At 43.3% G+C, this 19,150-nt stretch overlaps 1 pseudogene; it reads left to right on the forward strand.

The window, feature by feature from the left end:
• The window catches only part of LOC110558982 (laminin subunit beta-4-like), a 124,939-nt pseudogene extending 123,066 nt beyond the window's left edge, over window positions 1-1,873 (forward strand).
• Window positions 1,874-19,150: the final 17,277 nt, after the last annotated feature.

The following is a 19,150-nucleotide window of genomic DNA, read 5'->3' on the forward strand; positions in this document are numbered from 1 at the left end:
TGTACTTTGGACTACCGTTCAGTCTGTATTCTTTCTAGAAGGAACAGGAGAATCTTCATGGACACGGCATGAAGTATAAGTACTTTTCTGATGATGGGAGTATGGCTCTGTTACAGGAGTTTGCTGAGCTGAAAAATCAGTATGTTCTTCAATGTAAGATGAGCACTGTGGGGCTGACAAATGAAACCTTATGAAGAATAAGACAGCTCACAGATGCTTCTGGGAGGCTGGCTAGAGATACAGAGGATGAGATAAAGAGGGTAGCAGGCACCTACTCTTTCACCCACACTGCCAATCTGACAGTAAGTAACATCCTAAAACCCCATCTCTCTGCTAGAACTTACACCCATCTTAATTTGTCACTCACATGACTTAGCCTCAGATAAATGCCCTGAGAAGTAAAGTGTGTGTTGGTCTTGTGTTTGAGTGGCTCTAAAGTCATGAGCCCTCTGCATGAGTTTTTCCAGGAATGAAAAACTGCCCTGGTTTGTCAGAACAGCAATTCACTTGGGTCTCCTTGAAATGTCCTTTTTTCAACTTAGTGTTCCCAGCTGGAGTTGAGACAGCTCAAGATATTTTTGCTTGTGAGGTCAGAGATATCACTAGCTTAAGTTAGTGCCTTCCCTGAGTACCTGAGAGTCTGAGTCTTATCCGGGGGAGCCGAGATAACACACCCCACTCCCTTTCCTCTTTTTCTTTAAGGCAGCTTCTACAGCTCAACAGAACAGAAAAATGAAACAGGGATTTGACTGTCATTCCCATCCTGCCACTTGAAAAGCGTCCACACATCTATTAGAACAGATGCCCACAGGCCTGCAGCCTGTGAAGATTGGAAAGAGACAGCCTTCGGCAAGTTTTTATCTGCTGCTTTTCATTTTAATTCCTCAGAGTAGCAGAGAACACCTTCACTCTGGTTTCTAGGCTGGCTCTTCAAGTACGTGAAGATAGCTATGTCACAGGCTAGGAACCTTTTTCCCTCTACATGAAATGTCATGACAGCAGCTCAGAGAACGCTTTCCGACTCTTCTGTGGCCTAGCCTGCATGCCAGTCTGATAATCACTCCTAACTAACCTAGTCTTAGGTGTCTTCTGAACAATGAAGAAAGGCCCCTTTACTTTCCTGCTTTCAGAAGGTCCACTTCTACCGAAGGTTTTTAGGGTTTCTTTTGAAACAAACAACAAACATCTCGTGTTGTTACCCATAGCTCTCTATCCCTTATTCTGTAGGTTCTTCATCAAGGTTTATTGGAATTCCCAACTAATTGTTGAATGGCAACAGTTATTAGACAAGTACATGAAGGGATAAATCGATAATAAATTGATCAATGGGTAAATGTGGAGCCAAAAGAAAAGTCAATTTTCTGTCACAGTTCAGAAACTTTCACATCAGTAGGACATTTCTGGAAAAAATTGGAAAATTCCAAAGATCCCATGTTTACTGTTAAAGTGGTAAAACAAAATACTTTGATTTGGAAAAATATCTACAAGCTCACTCAAAGCTGCACAGACCTTTTCATTTCTAATAAACTCTAGCTATGAATGGCTTCTTTAAATGCCTTTTGATACAAAATTTTTGGACAAATGTGTCAGTTTTCTCTGATTTATGGTGTGAATTTTTTGAGATGTCTGCTAAAGAAAGATTTTCTTTTACCCACTGAATCAAAACACATCACGAAGAGACACACAAATCTGTCTTCATAATGATAAAACCCAGGAAGGACCTATGAAGCAGACATACACCATTCTTTTCATCTTCTTTCAGATTTAGAAAAGATAGATTTGCGTCTGAGTAGACAAAAAGTTGACCAACTGAACCTGGAAGATCAAGTTGTCCATTAGAAATGAAATTGTTAAGACATATGCCACCTGCTAATTATAGGCAAAATCCACATGCAAGAGCTTGTGCCTGTATTTCTGGCTTATTTTTTCAAGACAGGGTTTCTTTGTGGGGCTTTGGTTGTCCTGGACTCACTTTGTAGACCAGGCTGTCCTCGAACTCACAGAGATCCGCCTGCCTTGGATTACATTGTGTGTGCTGCTGCCCTGACTCTGGCTTCTTGAGCACAAACCCGAGAGCTGTGTTAAACGGGTGGAGCACTGGGGTCACTATCTTCACCATCCATACTGGGACTGCTCAGTGTGGCTGGAGGGAAAAACTGGGTCAGAGCAAATGTCAGTGTCACTTCGTGGTAGGAGCCAAGGAACGAGGCTGTCTGCTTCAAAAATCCTGTGTGCATTCTTTTGTTTTCCACAGTTTAAAACAATTGCTTTTAGTTAGGGTCCTCTCTTTTGCTTAGTTTGTTTAGATGTACCGATTTTAGTGGGTTTATCCTATGTTGTATGTTTATATGAGTGAGTATATACCGTATGTGTCTTTCTGCTTCTAGGACAGCTCACTCAGGATGATCCTTTCCAGATCCCACCATTTACCTGCAAATTTCATGATTTCCTTATTTTTCATTGCTGAGTAATACTCCATTGTATAAATGTACCACAATTTCATTCTTAACTAAAATGCTCAATCCCCATCCTGAAAGGCAAAGGGGATGGACATCAGAAGAAGAAGAAAACAGGAAACAACCTAGGAACCTGCTACAGAGGGCCTCTGAAAGCCAGAAGAAGAAAACAGGAAACAACCTAGGAACCTGCCACAGAGGGCCTCTGAAAGCCTCTGCCCTGCAGACTATCAAAGCAGATGCTGAGCCTGATGGGCAACTGTTGGGCAGAGTGAATGGAATTTTATGTAAGAAGTGGGAAATAGCAAGAGCTGGAGAGGACAGGAACTCCACAAGGAGAGCAACAGAACAAGAAAATTTGAACACAGGGAACTTCCCAGAGACTCATACTCCAACCAAGGACTATTCATGGAGATAACCTAGAACCCCTGCACAGATGTAGCCCATGGCAGTTCAGTGTCCAAGTGGGTTACATAGTAACGGGAAGAGGGACTGCCTCTAACACAATCTGATTGGCCTGCTTTTTGATCGCCTACCCCTAAGTGGGGAGCAGCCTTACCAGGCCACAGAAGGAGACAATGCAGCCACTCCTGATGTGATCTGATAGACTAAGATCAGAAGGAAGGAGAGGAGGACCTCCCCTATCAGTGGACTTGGGGAGGGGCATGCATGCAGAAAGGGGAGGAAGGGTGGGATCGGGAGGGGAGGAGGGAGGGGCTTATGGAGGGATACAAAATGAATAAAGTGTAATTAATAATAATAATAATAAAAGAAAAGAAAAGAAAAAAAAACAAAAAAAATTGCTTTATCTGCCAAGTAAAAATCTAAGTAAATTCTCCACTTACTAGCCAGGCTCAGTGGTGCACACCTGTAATCTAAGCACTCAGGGAGGCATAGGCAGGTGGATCTCTGTGAGTTCAAGGCCAGCCTGGGTTACAAAGTGAGTCCAGGACAGCCAAGGCTACACAGAAAAACCCTGCCTCAAAAAACAAAACAAAACAAAACAAAAAAAAAAAACCCTCTGCTTACCAATAATCATTGCCTTAAGTGAATATAACATTAAGTAATGATCTCTAATGCTAGGAAGGAATACATGCATACATACGTACATACATACATACATACAATGGCATGCACTGGGTTGTTTAATCGTTTATTTATTTGGCATTTTTACTGTTAAAACTTTAATCTAGATAAAATTCATGAAACTCAAAGTGTACCTCTCATCACACTTCCCTATACACTAATTCTCTCAGCTCTTCGATTCCATTTTCTCCAAAAGGCGCTGGAACAATATTTTTTTAAAAAACATAAATACTGAACTACTTTCCGTAATTTTTCTGTAGCTATATATAAAAATCTGCTGCTTTAAAATAAAGACCAGCAGTCATGTTCTTATTGTTTAGTATAAACCATGAGACTGGACTGTCTCATGTCACAGTGAGTTCATGGTTTCACATGCTTCCTGGGTTTTTGCATGTAGGATTTGTAACAAAGCACAGCGCGTCTGCTTGGGAATGCAGTTCTTCAGTGATGTTATCTCGGGCAGTCTGGTCCCACATTAATATATGCCAGCGTTGACATCTGAAGGAGGACAGCTGGAGCTATTCCTACTAAGGACCGACTCATAAAAATGGGACTTGATAACACAGGAAAGGGCTTTGAGAATACAACTAACTATGAAAATTGTTGGAATGCAGGCTGTTAAGGAAAAGTGCAGGATCTATTTTACTGTGGGTCCTGAAGAGCAGATGGAAAGTTCTCTGCAGGAAGGACTACCCAGAAATGCCTTCTCATCAAGCTTACAGTTGCAGAGCTTCACTACATAACACTAGGACCTACAAACCTCCCCTGAAAGACAGTGCAAACTTGACCCGGAGAGTCAGAAAATATAAAAAATATAACTGCCATGAAGTCTGTTTTTAATCCTCTCCCTCCACCATCCCCCTCTCTGCGTCTGTTTTAGGATTTCTATTGCTGTGGTGAAATACTATGACCAAAGCAAGTTAGGAAGGAAAGGGTTTATTTGACTTGTGCTTCCACATCACTGTTCACCATCAAAGGAAATCAGGACAGGAACTCAAGCGGGGCAGGATCCTGGAGACAGGAACTGCTACAGAGGCCATGGAGGGGTGCAGCTTACTACCGCTTATTTCTAGCTTGCTCGGCCTGCTTTCTTATAGAACCCAGGACCACCAACCCATGGTTGCACCATCCACAGTGGGCTACGACCTGGGGCTTGAGTTTAGGCTGGATGGCCAGTGGCCCTCAGGGATCCATCTTTACCTCCCCAGTACTGGAAACTTACACCCAGTTCCCTATGTGGGGTCAAACCCTGGTCCCCATGCTTGCAGGACAAGCACTTTACTGACTGACATATTGCCCAGCCCAAATCCTGAGTGTCTGCGGGTCCTGTAGACATACAGGTGGAATGCTCAGACAGTACAAGGATGACCCTCCACACTCCTCCCTGCTGCCCTGAATATTTGAGCAGCAGCTCCATTTGTTAACAGGACCAATAACCAAGTTTATCATCTTCCTCTCCTTTGGCTTATATAATGTTTAACACAAAGAGTCCCATATAGGTATGTTGTGTATGAGTATATATTCAAATTCAATGGAAAAAGCACAGTGTCATTAGTAAAAAAAAAAAAAAATACTAATAATAGATTTCCTTAGAGACCAGAGCACAAAGTCACAGCACAGGAAGAAAACCTTGGCTCACAAGTCACATGGATGCAGTTGTGAACAGTGTTGCCTGTTTCTCTGCTCTTGGTTTCAAATCCATGTACTTTGCCTACAGGATGTTTCACCAGCTTTCACTGCACATGGCACAGATCTGCCCCTCATCATCAGACTTTGACGTAAGTAGCCAATAAAGCAGCAAATCTTCAGGTGGGTAAATATCGGGAAAGCCTCAGTACAGGACGGATCTGGAAAATCCTGTGTTCTGGCTTGCTTCTCTGATGCTGCAATAAATGCCATAACCAAAAGCAACTTGGGGAGGAAAGTGGTCGTTTGGCTTACCCTTCCAGGTGATACCCTGTCCCTGAGGGAAGTCATGGCAGGACCTCAGGCAGGAGCAGGGGCAGGAAAAATAGTGGAACCCTGCTTATTCAATTGCTCAGCTATCTTTCCTAAATATCCCAGGCCCCCACAGACCAACATGATGGCGCCAATTCTTCAGTTGAGGTTCCTTCTCCCCAAGTAAATCTGCTTTGTGTCCAGTTGACAATAGGAAGTAACCAGTACATCCTCTGAGGGCCCATGTGTCAAACCTTGGTCCCCAGCTATGGCAATGTTAGGAGTTGGTGAAACCTTTATGGGGTCGGTCATAGTTGGGAAAAACAAAGTCTAGGAGTGGAAGCGGGCCAAGCCACTGGATTGAGCCACGTGCTCAAACCCAAGCCTACCTTCTTTCTTTCTTTGCTTCCAGCGTCCATGAAGTCAACAGGCCTGCGCCATGCATTTCTGCCATGCTGCACCATGCCACCACATCCCCAAAGCCATAGGGCAAAGCACCATGTGAGTGAAAAGGAACTTTTCTTCCTTTTAAATTTATTGCCTCTGACATTTTATCAGAGTGATAGAAAACTGACTAACATACACCTATATAGTGTAAATATTAACTGGCAATATGATTAACCGACATATTTTATTTTTTTAATTTATTTACCTTTATTTTATGTATCTTTATGTTTTGCCTGAATGTATGTCTATGAGGGAGTGTCAGATCTTGGAGTTACAGACAGTTGTAAGCTGCCTTGTGGGTGCTTGGATTTGAACCTGGGTCCTCTGGAAGAGCAGTCAGTGCCCTTAACTACTGAGCCATCTCTCCAAACCTCTAACTGATAATTATTCTACAAGAGAAGTCATTTACATTAGTATGCATACATTGTGTTTGTCTCTACTGTAAATATTTTAATAGTCTCCTAATTTTAACAGAAAACAAACAAACATATCTTCCTACACCAGAAGTCTGAATGGGACTAACACAGGAACGTCTAGACTGATTCTGAGCTTCTCAGACCAGGAGTATATGAGATACAGGAGCAGGATAGCCAAGGGCCAAATGGTAGCCAGAGAAGTCGCTGAGACTGACAGGTCCAGTAGCGGGGTCAGGCCATGGGGTCACAGTGCTGGACATAGAAGGTACAGCAGGAGGATGTCCAAAGAACTTGGGAGTTGCAGGCCATGGGTGGGCTGGTAAGCTGCAGGAAGCCTATTACCAGAGGCCAGGTAGAACCCAGCCGGTGGCATCAGAAATTCCACATAATGATCAGGAAACAAGTTCCCCAAGAGACAGCCAGGCCACTGAAGGGATGATTCTGCCTCTTACAGGTTAGAAGCCCACCCACGCAAAGAGCGACAAAGATCCAGTAGTGAGAACAGCCAGGCAAAATCACTAAGGTGACACAGTGGCATAGAGCGAGATCAGGACACAGGAGCAGGGAGGAAAGTGCTGGGAGGATGACTTGGGACCTAGCACCTAACCTGCCCCTCTTCCCCCAGGACTGAGAGGACACAACTGGCTCCTTATGCCAGGCAGGGAGCATCAGGGAGAAGGGCTTGACTGAAAACTTTTAGACTGACTATGTGGAGGAAAGCCACTTTTCAAGAGCCCCTGGGCAGCCAGCTTGATGACTCAGCATGGGGTTCTTGGTGCATAAATCTTGGTGGTGGGGGTGGGGGAACAGGTAGCTCTCTCTCCTTGAGTCTCTCACAGACTGCTCCTCCCATGTAGATCAGCCTTCCTAGGCAGAGAGCAGGACTGTGGAGAAAAGACACTCAGTGACACGTGGGTTAAATCTCTCTTGGAGACCGAGAGCTTGTGTATGAGAGGAAAGCACACTTCCCGCTCAAGCTGCCTGATTTGTTCTCTTGGACCTCAGGGGTCCTCAGATCCTCTTCTGCCCACTACAACAGTCCTCTCTTCCCTGCTTGGAGGGGGCAGGGAGGGGGAGAGATGGTGGACCCAGGGCTGTGCAATGTGTACAAATTCTGCCCTGACTTTAAGTGAGACAGAGGCCGTGTGCGTGCATTTCCTTCAATCCCTGGTGACTGAGCTAATTCATGTGATAGGCTTCAGGAAGAATGAGGACCTCTGAAACCCTCCATCATCATGGCTATGACACTGTGTAACTCACACCCAGAGTAGTGTTCTCTCTGATGCTGTTGTCCTTGTAGCCCTGTGTCTGCCTCTCTAGTCTTATGAAGGTACCCCAGACACTACATTCAACCTGCTCTACTAACTAAAGCCTCTAACCCTCTCCATTGTCCTGGCTGATGTGTCTCGGCAGATAGTAAGCTTCAGGACAACACAGGGCATGTGTTCAGTCACGGTTTTTGTCCCCTGTGGAAGTCAGCCAAGCACAGAGCACTTTAAAGCCATGTTACTCGCTTAGAGGAATTGACCACAAACGGATACAAGCCAGGCTGGCCTCAGACTCAACAATCAAAAAAGTATGTTCCATCACCACATGAGGCTGCTCATCCCATGATTCCAGCCCTCTAAAAGTGGACACTGAGAACTATTACGATCTTTATCTCAGCATTCAGAGACGATGTGTCAAATAGGAACCAATACATACACAAGACAAAAAAATGTTCCCATCTCAGTAACTAGAATTACTTATAACAAATAATTTAAACTTTTGCATTCACCACCCTTTGTGTCAAATACAGGTCTATAAAATAGTTAGAAAAACTAAACATTTATTGAAAATAAATTTTAAAGAACTTCATGTTAAAACAATTCTTTCACGTACATATAATTTTACTGTCTATTAGAAACAAAAGTAAATTTGTATACTAACAAGGTATGTCTTTTTGTATAAATAATTAAATGGGAGTTCAAGGGATGGCTCAGTGGTTAAAGCACTTGCCACTCAAGTGTGACAGATTGAGTTTGGATCTGCAGAGCCCACATGGAAATCTAACCACAGTAACGCAGGCCTCTGCAATCCCAGCACACACCTTTCCTGAAAAAAAGAGAGACAATGTTGGAGAATTGTAGGAAGCTCAAGGCTCGGCTAGCTTGGTGTACGCACCAATGGACAAGAGAAACCCTGTCTCTAGCAAAGCAGAAGGCGAGGTTGTCCCCTGACCCACGCCGACACACACATGTCATACACACTCATGCTCATACCCAAGGGAAATGCTGCATTCTGGCTGAGCATTCACCACAGCGGGGCATAGGGCACCAACCACAATTTTCAAACTTCGTCAATATTTTTGTTTATAACCAGCAATGCTGAGAATGTCATTTTCCACAAGTTCATAGCATAAAACGGCAAGTGTATAGTTTAAAAAAATCATTTCAATTTTTTTGTTCAAAATTTCAAAATTGGTTGCAAATCCTGTCCTAATCCTCAAGTCAAAATCCATTTAAAGATGTTCTGTGAAAGTCAAGGCAGCAAGTCAAACAGCAATGGTTAAAAATCACACATTTTAACAAATGCAATCCAAACAGGGACAAATCCATACGCACATGCTGAAGAACGGGGAAGGAAAATGACAAAGGTCTTCATGTCATAATTAAACCACTATGCCTCTTGGAGCACAGAAGACGTTGGATGGGGCTGTGGCAGTGGCTCAGCCTGTGACCATCAAGCCTGACTATCTGACTTGGAGCCCTGGGTCCCACACGGTAGCAGAAGGGAACTGAATCCTGACAACTGTCCTTTGACCTCTGCATGTGCACTGTGGCATGCATGCGAATGTATACACACAAAAAGAAACACAAGAAAATCTCTCGATATAATTAAGAAAAAACAAACAACATTGCAAACAAACAAACAAACAAGAAACAAAAAAACCCCCTGTACATCAGTCTGAAATCTGTGCCATGGTGTTCCTGGGCCACTCCTTGGCCTCGAAGAGTGAGACCGAGTGCAGTGTAAAGCGCATATGATGCAGATTCAGAGCCAAGCCTGCAGCGGAGTTGCATGATGGGACATGGACAAGCACCACAGAAACACCTCGATTTACTACGTGTTTAATCGTGAATCGATTTTTCATCACTGAGCATTCAGAAACCTTTTACGGTTGCCTTTTCTTTTTTTTATGTGTGTGATGGAGACATTCAATTACATGATGCTATGTGGGGTTGGAACCCCCAATTTAAGAAGCTACGCCTTAGAGGAGCCATTAAAAATCTTCTCTTCTAGGGCTGAGAATATAGCTCATTGTTGGGACACATCCCTAGCACCAGCCTTAGGTGCAGCTTCCAACACTACATAGATAGATTGCTAGATAGGTAGGTAGATGGATGGATGATAGATAGATAGATAGATAGATAGATAGATAGATAGATAGATAGATAGATAGATAGATTTTAAAATGTTCTTTATGAGCTGGGTGCTATGGCACGTGCCTGTGATTCTAGCACTCTGGGAGGCAGAGGCAGGCAGATCTCTGTGAGTTCTAGGCCAGCCTGGTCTGCAAAACAAATCCAGAACAGCCAAGGCTACACAGACAAATCCTGTTTCAAAACAAAAAAAAAAAAAAAAAAAAAAAAAAAAAGTTCTTTCTCTTGGGACTGGGGATGTGAGTCAGTGTTGTTGTCTAGAATGTGCAGATCCTGGGCTCAATTTCAAGTACTATACACCTGCAAGATGATGATGATGATTGATATAATAACAAAGGCAATACTATTTTTCTTGGAATTACTTTCTCTAGTGTCCCAACCAAGCTCACTCAGCTCCTCATTCTTGCTCTCTTTTTCTTTTGCTTCCCAGACCTAGCCTCTTCCCATAGCTGGGTCCTCCTCCAGCTCTGTATGTTCAGTTAAGCACACTGCTGCTGTTTTCCAGTTTACTTGACCATAAATTAGTGTGGGTTTCTCCCTGAGGAAGGTCGTGGCCTCAGACAGGCACCAGCTGTACTTCCTGGGCTGTTTATTGAGCCAAAAGGATGGATAGTTTTTCCTTTCCATTCCAGCAACCTCCATCCTGAAAACAGATTGCCAGACACAGCTAAGAAAGAGAAAATTAAAGGACATGTGTAGAAGTGTTTATAAATATAAAGGCTTATACTTACATGTACTTGTAAGGTTCTATGTAAAATGTACAGATAAACAAACACAACTCTCAGGCCTGTCCGTAGACTTTAGCCAGTAAATGCATGAGTTTTGTTGAGTCCCTCTGTGTACCTCACCCATGGGTACATTCTCCTTTTCACTCCTGTCCACTCCACCAAAAACAAAACTTGAATAAGACATTTTTTTTTCTATCCTACTCACAGGACGGCTAACCAAATTTCTTTGCAGCTGTAATTCTGTCTCTTTGTGAGAGCGAAGAACGTAAGGACCCCGGCAACCAAAGGCCTCAAAGGAGTCAGGGTGACGTAGCTTTGAACTGCAGGTTCACACTCATCAGGAGGCCTTGACAGAAGAAAAAAAAAGTGATCTCCCCCCCAACTTCTGCAATATAAGGCAACACCCCCTTGTCCATCAGCACCTAGAATTTCTTTTCTGGAGAAAACCTGAGCCCACTTGTCTTCTGCTGCTTTACTCACTAAATGGTCAGAGGTCCACTCTAGAGGCTTTGCTCCCATAAGAACCCTGTCTCCGCATATTCTGCCCCTCTCAGGGGCACTGTTCGGTCTGCTAAACATAATTAAGTTGGAATGCAGAGTTTCTGAGGCACCAAGCGCTTGCTTTGGGGTGGCGGACGTTCTGTGATCGCTGAGCAATCCAGGTTTAAGGTTCCACCTCACAAATGCAAAGGGCTAGCTGATGGAAGGGCTGCATTTTACCCTCCCCCAACAGGTGACTGAGTAAGAAGGCACTCTTTACCACTGAACCATCTCGGAAGAGAGAAAGGGCACACCAGCTAACCAAACAGGACTGCTTTATCTTTGAAATGTAACTGATCTTTTGAGATTAATATGTCTTTTGAGAATAGGCGACTGAGGAAACAAGCATACAACTTTAGTTATTAAACATATCTGACAAAGTTATTTTAAGATTCGTTAAAACATTCCATGTTGTTTTTAAAAGCAGGCTTCCATTCAAAACTAAAACAAAGAGAGGGCAAAATTGTAGGTATCAAATTCTGTGTTACAGAATGTATTTATTCAATAAAAGCTATTTGATTATGCAGGAAAACTACACACACATACACACACACATAATTACTAAGGAAAGTATTTGGTTAAGAACAGTGGCTCTTGAGGCCTGGCGTGGTGGCACACGCCTGTAATCCCAGCACTTTGGGAGGCAGAGGCAGGCAGATCCCTGTGAGTTTGAGGACAGCCTAGTCTACACAGAGAAAAACTGTCTTGAAACACGTACACACACACACACACACAGAGGACAGATGCTCTCTCTCATATACAAATCGCTAGGACTTTGTAAGACCCAAACAGGAATTCCGATTATGATTCTGAAAGAATTGAACTCTTGAGTCTCAGTTTACTGAGCCAACTAAAGGTATCCCTTTCTTTTGAACTCTGGAAAGAATTAGAACTAGAAGTTAAGTAGAGCCTGTAAATCTGACAACCAAGCCAGTGTTTGGGAATTCCAGAGATGAGTGCCATGGGAAGAAACTCAAAGCTTGGGAAAGCTGTGTAAACATTCTGTATCTGGAGATAAACAGCTGGGGATCTTTTTGACGTCCAGGTTCAGCTTTGTGTCGGTCTTGCTGCATTGTGTATGACTCATTTAAGGAAGGCAAAGCATGAATGGAAAAGGAGTAGTCAGGGTTAAGAGGACAGTTGCTTTCACTGGAAACAGGAAGTTAACACTTCTTATAAGTCAGCATTAAAACATCAATCTCTTTAGGCATCCATCATTGGCCTACGTTTGGGGGCTGTGTGTGTATGCATAGTTCGTCCTGTTGGGGTTTAAACGGAGGCCTCATGTATGCCAAGCAAGTGTTTAGCCACTGAGCTACCCCTAGCTGCAGGCTTGATATTGAGGCTAGCCATGCTTCCGTGGTTGTATTCTTCCCCTGTTCAGACAGCCACGGTACAGGCCACAGAGCAGATGTATAGACATGTCTAGATGTTTCCAAACTTTATTTCCTTAACAAAACAGAAAACCTTTTTAACCCACCTTGGGAAGCGATACTACACAATGTGAAAGATCTGAGTACTTACATTAACCCATTTCTCAGAGCAGGAAAAAAAAATCTGTCTTTGCTCTAAACACAACTTTGTATATTTTGACTGGGCTATAAAGGTGAAACATTTAGTTATCGGGCTAGAGAGACGGCTCTGCTGTTAAAAGCTAGGCTCACAACCAAAAATATAAGAATATAGTTGCCAAAAATTCATCATAGTTACTTTTAAGCATTCCATTCAAACCAAAAAGACTAACACTCTATGCTCAAACTCAAATCTTTATAAAAAATATTAGTGTTTTTAAGGAAACATCAGCAAGCTTGATTTTTTTCTTTGACTTTCTTTTCTGGCCAAAAGACAGAATTTTCGCTCAGATGTGAGCTTTCTCAATAGCTCCAAAAGTCTGTCAAAATCAGCCTCACTTCTAGATATTAATGGTCATTTCCCAGATAACACTAGAGGGGAACTGCTTTAATTTTGAAATAGTACATCATTAGAAGATTTTCACTGCAGAAAAGAAATCATTAAGTCAGGAAAAATAAGCAGCTATTATTTAACATACAGAAAATTTGGGGTGGTTCTCTTTCAAGTTTTTTGTTGTTGGTTTTTGTTTTGTTTTTTATGTGTCTATATGTGTGTATGCCACCAGTATGTGAATACCTGTGAAGGCCAGAAGAGGGCACCAGATTCCCCCCAACCCCACCCAGAGTTACATTTAATGCTGGGAACAGAACTTGGGTCTTTCAGAAGAACACAAGCGCTAACTACTCTTAACCGCTGGCCTACCTCTCCAGCCCCATGGGTGGCTATTTTCAATCTGCCATGAATTAAAGGATGTTCCACAATTGGAAGCTATTTCTCCTCTGAAAGAACAGGTCCCATATTTCTAGGCAACTGTTGACTATCCTATTGGCTTTTTTACAGGAGTCACTAATTACATTTTGTTTTATTTCCAGCTTTTCTGCACTGAAACAACCTTGTCAGCATAATCTGGTGCATTTTTCCCAATCAGATCTGAAGCATCTTAAATTAATATGAATCCAGGTTGCCTTCCAGAAAAGTATAGTTTAATCTTGTCGATAACTATTCATACCATCGTCCTCGGGAACCTCATTACAGATAAAGCAGCTAAAGTCTGGATACAGAGACCTACCATTAACCTGCCACCACTTGAGTTTCTAAGATGACCAGTAGAGTTACTTCTTAGCAGCTTCTCATGGAGGCTGTATTCTATTCCTTACAGTTCCAAGCAGTCAGTGTACACATTTGTGTTGAATTCATACCTTTATTCATTAGTATTTCACGTTTCTAAACCACAGCAAACTATCTGTCTTTCATATATCCTACTCCGGGATGTGAATATGTGTTTAAAAGTGGTCACGAGTGTCACCATGACGTGTTTGGGTGAAAGGCTCATCAGTCAATGACTCCTCCAAAATCTCATTGGGTGCGGTCCCAGGTACTTACTTCTTCATCCTGAATGCTCTCAGCAAAGACCCAATGAGCATCTGTGGTGGGGGCACTTAAAAAGTAATGCTCAGAGAAGCTGTTTTCACACAGTATTTGTCAAGTTAGCAGATGCTCAGGGCACAGCTGTAGTGTGCTCCGCTCTGTGCTAGTGCCCGGGACATAACAGTGAGTAACAGAGGTTGAGATGTCCAGATAATAGCGTTCATCCATTCAAGACGCCCGGACCATTTCTTTCCAATGAGCATGTGACCAGGTCCTTACTATGCCTCGGGCAGGATTGAGAGGCTTCTACTAGTGAGCCTAGCCAGTGTTAGGCTGGCTGGGGACCCAAGGAAAAACTGGCTTGGCAAGAAAGAAGGCATTTTAGATGGAAGGAATTAGAAGAGTCAGAAGCAGGGTTCTGGTTTTGCAAGCCTTGAATGCTGCGTGTAGATGATTGAGTCTAGGCTGGGTGGGAGGGGAGGGCTGATAGATGGGGGATGTGGAGACCAAAGAGAGATTAAGGCTGGATTTCAATGGCCTGCACGCTGGTGAAGGAATCTGAACTTTGTACTGTTTCACAGATAAGAAAACTGAGGTATGCAGATGTGAGGGCTCCTCTCCCCGGCTGGTGCACCTTAATTCCATGGGCCTTTGGATCTTTATTTCAGAGTAAGAAGCCAGGCCTAGCACTTCACCCCACTTTCTTCAAAGTGTAACAAATACTTCCTTCAAAACTGACTGCCCTGTTATCATTGACTTTACCAACTTAGATAAATATATTTTCCTTGCTTAAAAACAAAAATATACGGTAAAAGCCTCATGGCTTAATGTGTCTCTTTTATCAGCATGTTTTATATGAATGTATATTTTTAGTTCATTGGTGGTATCCTTGCCTAACTTGCGTGAAATCCTAGGTTTGAAAAAAATTTACATTCTCATCATCTTAAACTTGCGCCATTAGCCTACAAGGTGGTGCACACCTTTAATCCCAGCATTCAGGGAGGCAAAGGCAGGCAGAGCGCTGTGAGTTTGAGGCCAGCCTGGTATACAGAGTCCAGAACAGCCAAGGCTACACAGAGAAACCCTGTCTGGGGGGATGGGGGTGGGTGTCAACAAACCTTGAGCCATTGTTTATTTTGCCTATAATATGTATATTAATGTAAGTCTGGTCTTCCTTATATCTGCCACTATATATAGCAATGTATGGTAAATATAATTGGTGATGAATAAATGCCGACTAAGGAATGATAGCTGTACCACTGGTAGACCTAAGATACTAACCAGGTAGGCAGGGCTTCCAAAGCTCAAAGGTCAGCCAATAGAAGTGACATCACCATTTCTGGGGAGGACATCTTTGTAGATGACTGGATTAAGGGCACCACACTCCATGATTTCTAAACAGGACCGCTTAGAAGTCAGTGAGGCTTAGACCCTCATTAGAATGGAGGCATTTTGTTTGACTATGGTGAGGATACCCAGCATGCCCTAGGTCATCCTGGGTTAGGAGAAGGCTAATATTTGAAACAGTGCTCAATCCTGGAGTGAAACATAGGAGTGACTGTTCTCTGGTGTGATAGAAATGCAGCCATCGGGCTCAGGGTAGGCTGGCCTTCTCAGTCTGATTAGCAGCCCTTTCCTTCAGGTGAACCGTGGTTAGTGTATTAACTCATCTAGAGCACCAAGGACATTCTGGTGGGAAAGGAGACAGGACTGCTGGTGCCTGAGAAAGGACGTGCCTTCTACAAACATTCTCTTCGCTCCAGAAACACACTCGGAGCAAAGAGCCCGTGTTCCCACGGAACAAGGACTGGACTGGGAGTTAGAATCTGTTTTTCTAGAAGCCACAAGTATTTAGCAGAGCGTTCATCTTGCTAATGAAATCCAGCTCCTGAATGATCCCCAGTAATTATTAACAACCCAGAAAACTCTATGGCAGTCTAATTGACTCGCTTGGTTATAAACCTGTCACTGTGAACCTCTGGTACAAAGACATCCCCTGAACCCAACTAGATTAAACCATAGGCAGCATTTTTTTTTTCTAAATTCTGTTTGCATTTCTTAGGGCTCCCCTGTGCACTTGGAGGTGTGGAGAAGAGGGAGGATTCAGGTGCTCATGGGAAGCCTGGCCTCAGGCCTTTCAAAGAAAGGCAGAATCTGGATTAAAAGGCAGAGTAAAGGAAAAAAAAAATAAGAACCTTTAAATACAGGGAGGAGGAAATTCAGCATCTTCTCCTCTGGCTTTTGGGTTTTTGCATCTTAAGGAGCTGAGAGAGGCAGGCTGCATAAAGGAGAATACAAATTTTGGAAACGGCCTTTAAAATAGAAGTGTAGGTGGATTGTTCTAAAAGATAAAGTCACTAAACACCATTTTAAGTTGCTTTTTTCCTCTATAAAACTTAGCATCTGCCACCCAGTTAATACTCAGCTGTGTGTTCAATCTTCTGAGAATGTTTTTCAGCAAATGTGGTGAGTCACTCACGAATAAAAGCAAAGATAGAATCCAGAGACCATGAAGCCAGGCTACATTTATGTTAATCCTGCTATGAACATACTTTTTAAATTTTCCTTCAAAGAGCTTCTTAAAGCTAGCCCCGCCTCAGACATCAGTCCCTGTGACTCAAAAGAGCCAACATAGCAACCAGGTGCCCAAATCCATAATCAGAGTAAACAATGAACTGAAGAAACTTGTCCCGTTTATAGGGCTTCGATGGTGTTCTTGCTAAATTTAGGATTAGAACTTTTTTTAAGATTTATTTATTATTTATGCAGAATTCTGCCCGTATGTGTGCCTGCATGCCAGAAGAGAGCACTAGATGTTATTATAGATGGATATGAGCCACCATGTGTTTGCTGGAAATTGAACTCAGGACCTTTGGAGGAAGAGCCAGCGCTCTTAACCTCTGAGCCATCTCTCCAGTCCCTAGGATTAGAACTTTAAAGGTGGCGTGGGAGGTGGTAGAATTCATTGTCATGGAGAGAAGAGGTGAAAGTGAACACTGGAGAGTCGGCTCAGCTTGCAGTGCAGTCCTGAGGACGGGACTTCAGATCCCCAGATCCACATATCAAGCCAACTCTAGCCCATCCCTGTAACCTCAGCTCTGTGAAGAGCCAAGGCAGGGGTAGTGCTAGGAGCTGATAATGTCCTGCCTAGGAAGAAAAATGTCAGCTCTGCATTGGGGGGGGGAAGAGGAGAGAGAAAGAGAGAGATAGAGAGAGAGAGACCATGCTTCAAATTAACAGGTGGAGAGTGATTCAGTGCAGAGTCCACTTGAACACACAGGCTCCAACAGTCCCACACATACATGCACATTCACTTATACAGATGAACCAAACAACCAATCAATCAATCTTTTAAAAAAATATCAAAATAAAAGAAAGTTATTCTGGGCTGGATCTTGCCATCCTGTTGGAAAGTGAGATGCAATGGGTATGCAAATTTACCAAAGCCTCAAAACCTTGGATGGGATCTAATGCCCACTTCAGTGGCTGTTAGAAAGCAGTCCAGTACAGACTCAGGCATTCTCCATTGAAATACCTCTTTTGAATGCTCTGTAGATGGGTAACAATTTGTCAGGAAGTGTTAATAAAGTCTGGACAGCTTCAGACAGTAGAAACTGTGCTCTGCTGCAGTAAAAGAAAGCTGCCTAAATCTTAAGCTGACCAAATTTATTCACTCATGTTATACATCCAGAAATACAAACCAGCTTAGGGAAGACATCGGGCCTCAGGTACAGCTTAATCATGACACACTAAGGTGCTTTTACCTTCTGCTTTCTTCTGTGTTGACTCCAAGCTCAAGAAGCCTCTACCAGTGCAGGCTGACAGCCACAGCACTCTCTCAGTTTATAGGGACTAAGAGAGAGCCTCTTCCCAGGAATGCACACACACAAAATCTCAGAGGCACTGTAACTGCAAAATGTGAGTTTCACAGCCATCTCTGAACCAATCACTGGAAGGAGGGAGGAGGTAATGGCTGAACACCATTGGAACATTTGGGTCGAAACAAAGAGGACTAGTTCCTCAAGGCAATCCGAGGGAAGCTAGCAGAGGAAGTGAGGCTTGATATAAGCAGGCACAACAGCTTCTATTATAAAGTCTAAGGCACTATGTGCCATGACCCCTGTCTACAGTTTCCGTATGATGGAGTGTGACAGTAATGTGCCTGTGTGATCTCTAAGCAGAGAGAGGGGGGGAAAAAGGCTATTGAATTTTATTCATTCATCCAACAAATGATATTCAATACCTATAATACACTAGAAACCCTTCCCTGATGGGAGTACAAAGTTGGACAAAATACAGACATTGCCTTCAAAGAGTTCCCAGGGACAGAGCCATTTAGTGCAGAACCTAGAGTCTTGCGTGGTATGGAAGGGGCAGAGTGGGTACCTCGCTGTTGCTGTGAGGAAATGCCATGACCAAGGCAACTCAGAGAAGAAAGAGTTTGCTTTGGCAGAGAGTTCCAGAGGAACGAGGGTTTGTCATGGTGGGGAGGCAGGCAGCAAGGAGCATGCGTGGCAGCAGCATCAGGAAGCGGAGAGAGGGAAACGGAAGTGGGGCGGGGCCCTGAGATCTCAAAGTCCATCCCCAGTGACATTTTCTCCAGCAAGGCCACACTTCCTAAACGTTCCCAATCAGGACTATCAACTATCAACTGGGGACCAAGTGTTCAAATACCTAAGCTTAAGGACGACATTCTCATTCAAGACTTATAGGGTACGCACAAAGAAGCCCTGCAACCCCCAACTGTTTCCATCTGACCTGTAACATAGTCAGGAACCAAGGAAGTTGTAGGAACACCGGAAGAATTGGTTTGCAAGTGAAGTCAGGCAGTGTTGGTTATTTTTCTCTCCTTAACCAGAGAGTGTGATTTTTTTTCATATTATTTTCTTCTAAAAGCAGACACGTAAGACAAAAGAACCTGTGTATGTGTGAAAGAGAGAGATCAATTCTGAATCTCCAGAAATATACTTCAGTCTAATTTTCTTTTTCTTTCTTTTCTTTTTTCTTTTTCTTTTTTTCTTTTTCTTTTTCTTTTTCTTTTTTTTTTTTGAGACGGTTTCTCTGTGTAGCGTTGGCCGTCCTGGACTTGCTTTGTAGACCAGGCTGACCTTGAACTCACAGAGATCCTCCTGCCTCTGCTTCCTAGAGTGCTGGGATCACAGGCCACCTTGCCCAGC

The sequence above is a fragment of the Meriones unguiculatus genome, chromosome 1 (assembly GCF_030254825.1).
Source record: "Meriones unguiculatus strain TT.TT164.6M chromosome 1, Bangor_MerUng_6.1, whole genome shotgun sequence".
NCBI lineage: Eukaryota > Metazoa > Chordata > Mammalia > Rodentia > Muridae > Meriones > Meriones unguiculatus.